We start from the raw sequence: 4,373 nt of genomic DNA, 5'->3' as shown, positions 1-4,373 counted from the left end.
ATGTATAAATTACGGTTTATCAGCTAATAAGACGTAGATGTATTGTAAAGCCAGAGAAAGAGATGTCACCTTCGAATGACTCACGTCATAAGGGATCTGACTAGCTGTGAGATTGGTCCAACAGCAGGAAGGTGAGTAATGGATGAGACGGTGGAGGTGAGGAAAGTTATCGGCACCCATAAACTCATCAGTGTAGATGCCCAAAGCTGTGCCAAACTCAAGAACACTTATATGTCACACCAAGCCACCAAGTCAGAATGTAATGGTATCGTGCTTGTCATGCGATGACATCACGCGCTGAAGGTAAAATGTCAAGCAAAACTCCAAAGTAAGCTCCATATATGTAGGTTTGACGATATCAAAGAAACGGTCCCATGGTGCTATAATAATGAAAGAGTGAACCTCATCAGCTAGTCCAACCTACTCCTACGCATCGCAGTGAATGTATCAGCCCAAACCTTGTGGTCACACGCGTAGGATAAGTCCTCAGGTGGGTCTGCAAAGAATCTGAGGTAAGGATAACAAACCTTGACAGAGGCGCTCGAGGAGGTCGTGCCAGGACCCTTCCGCTTTTTTGAAGTAGGGACGGCAACTTTGGATTTACCTCGAGTGTTCGTCATAATGTACCTGACAAATAGTGAACAAAAATAATAAAGAAATAAACCCACAGAATAAATAGATAATATTAAACTAAGTTAAACTTAGCATTTGCGCTAAATTTTTTTTTTTTTGAATGAGAACAATAAGCAAACTAAGAAACAAGATGCTAAAACCTAAGGATTACTAATAATGAGAAATAAAACTAGAAAGAAGCATACTAATAAGAAAAGTCAACTAAAAACTAGCAACAAGAAATATAAATAATATAATTCAGCCAATAACAAAAATAATCATGAGAACAATAGCTATCTAACTAACTATAACAAATAGAAGAAAAAATCATCAAATAAGAACAAAATTATCAAATAGAAAACTAATTAAAATAAGCCATCAATAGTACTAAAGAGTACGTTAGAAATAATGGAAATATCAAATAGATGAGTTAGCAAAGACAAATAAAGAAAGAAAATAACTAAAGAAATAATTAAAAAGAAAAGAAAAAATAATAATAAAAAGAAAAATAAAAATAAAAAGTATGTCAAAAAAGAAAACTGGAGAAGTGGGTGTTGGCCAGAGTTTGGACGGACGGCGATGTCGACAGGCGAAGGGTCAGATGGCAAGGAGAGGAGAAGGAAAGATGAAGGGAAGAGAGAAAAGAGAGGGAAAGAAAGAAGAGAGGAAGGGGGTTGTCGGTGATGGGGGAGGGGTGCAGAGGGTGTGGGGGGGTCGACGGGGTGGTGCGAGAAGGGAGAAGGGTGGGTGTTGGTCGTGGGAGGTGGTTAGTGGTTGGTTCAAAGAGGAGAAGGGAAGGAAATAGGATGAAGGGGAAAGGAAAGAAGAAAAAGAGAGAAAGGGAAGAAAGGAAAGAGAAAGGGACGACAGTGGCTAGAATAAGGGAGGAGAATAGAAACGGCAGCTAGCAGTTGAAGAAGATGGGGGAATAGGGTAAAAAGTAAAAAGAGAAAGAAATTAGGGTTGGGAGTTTAAAAATGGACATGGTCGTGTAAGGCCCATTTTGGGCCACACAGCCATGTCACACGCTCGTGTGGCTCGAATTCCAGCCCGTGTTCGTCGAGAAAAATAATAGCTCACTCATTACAGGCCTCAGAAACGCCTGTGTGTCCAGGCTATGTGGTTCACACAGCCGTGTCGCACGGCTGTGTGCAATGTTGTTCGCTTCTCCCATGCCCTGTAGTCTCCCACACGCCCGTGTATCTGAACACATGGTCGTGTGCCTCGCCCATGTAACTCTCTGACTTGTTTTAAATTTGAAAAATTAAGCTCCAGTTTTCACATGGCCGTGTCGCACACCAGTGTGGCCTCTTTTAGCCCGTGTCTCTGTTGATTTTTTAGGGAATTTATGTCTTGTTTCCACACGCCAAGGACACGCCCGTGTGTCCGGGCTGTGTGGGTCACACGGCCATGTCGCCAGGCCATGTGACTCACTATTTAACCCCTATTAGAGCACATGGTCTGGGACACGCCCGTGTGTCCAGGCCGTGTGGGTCAAAAACCTACATTTAAACATGAAAAATAGATAAAAGTAAACTAGTTAGTGGTGTTAGTGCTTAGGTTGCCTCCCGAGAAGCGCTTATTTAAAGTCTAAGCTTGACTTACCTCTCATTCACATGGTTACGGTGGATCACAGAGTCGAGACTCCTCTTTCTCGGTGTCAATTCCTTTATTTAAATAAGGTTTAAGTTGAGTACTATTTACCTTAAAAGTGCCAAAATGAGAATAAGTTACCTCGACTGTACCGTATGGAAAGACATTAAGTACTGTAAAAGGAGTCACTCCATCTGCGCTGAGCTCTATAGAGATAACTCGAGGATCGTATTTATCTAACAAGACTTGGTCTCCAACCTTGAATTGATTGATTCTATCGTTGAACTCAACATGGTGTTGCTTCTGCTCCTCTTTGACATAAGTTCGCCATTCGTCTAACTCATCTATCTATAGTATTCGTCTTTCATGGATGGTTCCATTGTTAGTGCATGAACTAGAACGTGGCTCATTTATGCTTCTCAAAAGTGTTTCCTGTAAAGGGGGTTGAACCACAAGATTAGTCTTATTAACTAGATTTACAAAGAGCTTCTTTAAAAATTTAACTGAGTTGGGCATCTGCGAAAAAGCTTCAATAAACGGTAAGTTAATATGTAATTTTCTTAAAAGGCTAAGAAATTTACTGAATTCTTCATCTATGCGATATTTCTTTGTCGCATTATGGTATGGCATGCGAGGTGTATATTCTCTGCTCACCGATTTTTGTTTCTTCTGGCTTTCATTCACCTTATTTTGAATTACCACAGTTTCTTGCCTTGGGCCTGGTTTGGACTCAACTAACACTCCTTCATATTGAATAGTAATCACATGGAGCTACTCTCTTGGATTAGTCTTGGTGTTGCTAGGCAAGCTACCTTGTGGTCTTTCTGAGCCTAGCAAGCTGACCTATTTGATTCTCGAGCCCTTGAATCAATGCTTGCTAATTTCTAAGCGTTGTTTCGGTGTTTTGGAAATGTATTTCTGACACCAAGATGAATTTTGTCAGCATCTCCTCAAGGTTCGGCTTCTTTTCTTGCTGGTAAGGTGGTTGAAAGCCTAGAGGGGGTTGTGGTCTTTGATTGCCTTGACCACCCCTAGAGAATTTGGGATGGTTCCTCCAACCTGCATTGTAAGTATTACTATAAGGGTTATTCTGAGGTCTAGAATTGTTACCCATATAGTTGACCTATTCGTTCATGGTGCTAGGGTCATAGGCTAGGCATTCTAAATTATTCATTCCTCCTCTACTTGTGTCACCCTGCATCATCGGATGTTCCTGCGTAGAAACACATAAACCGTCAATCTTTTTATTTAAGAGCTCTACCTGGTTTGATAACATGGTGACCGTGTCGAGGTTGAAAACACCAGCGGCTTTTGTCGGCTTTGTCATTATGACTTGCCACTAATAATTATTCAGTGACATCTCTTCAATAAACTCATAAGCCTCCTCAGGTGTTTTATTATTTAGGGTACCGTCGACAGCTACATCGATTAGTTGTCTAGTTGAGGGATTCAAACCATTGCAAAAAGTCTGAACCTGTAACCATAATGGTAACCCATGGTGAGGGCACCTTCTCAATAAATCCTTATACCTCTCACATGCATCGTATAGGGTCTCTAAGTCTATTTTCACAAAGGAAGAGATATCATTCCTCAAATTTGTCGTCTTGGCCGGCAAAAAGAATTTTAATAGGAACTTTTCGGTCATTTGCTCCCATGTAGTGATGGACCCTCATGGTAGAGAGTTCAACCACTGTTTAGCTTTATTCCTCAGTGAGAAGGGAAATAACCAATGGTGAATGGCATCATCAGAAACACCATTAATTTTGAAAGTATCATAGTACTCCAGAAAGTTAGCCAAATGAGAATTTGGATCCTCATCTTGCAAACCATCGAACTGGATAAACTGTTGAATCATCTGAATGGTGTTCAGCTTTTGTTTGAAGTTATTTACAGCAATAGCCGGTCTCACAATACTCGATTCAGCCCTCACTGAATTAGGTTTAGTGTAGTAATACATAGTACAAGGAGCAAGATTCTGATTTACAAGATTCGCAGCAACCACAGGAGGTAGCGTATTATTCCAATTTTCAGCCATCTCCTCGTTAGTATTGGTATTGTCCTCGTACTCTTCCTCTAAATACTATAGACTCCGCCTTATTTCTCTATGATTTCTGTGACCTGTGCTTTCAATTTCACTGTCAAAAAGTAAAGGTCCTGATAGGTTTCTT

At 40.7% G+C, this 4,373-nt stretch overlaps 1 non-coding gene across 1 annotated transcript; it reads left to right on the top strand.

Annotated features, from left to right (window-relative positions):
• The first annotated feature begins 3,695 nt into the window (after positions 1 to 3,695).
• LOC128283266 (small nucleolar RNA R71) lies at positions 3,696 to 3,802 on the top strand. Its single transcript, XR_008273608.1, has one exon. It is a non-coding gene; the product is annotated as a small nucleolar RNA R71 (small nucleolar RNA).
• Positions 3,803 to 4,373: the final 571 nt, after the last annotated feature.

Source organism: Gossypium arboreum, chromosome 10 (assembly GCF_025698485.1).
Source record: "Gossypium arboreum isolate Shixiya-1 chromosome 10, ASM2569848v2, whole genome shotgun sequence".
Lineage (NCBI taxonomy): Eukaryota > Viridiplantae > Streptophyta > Magnoliopsida > Malvales > Malvaceae > Gossypium > Gossypium arboreum.
Note: the sequence above shows the minus strand (reverse complement) of the source record. Positions and strands in the feature narration are given on the sequence as shown.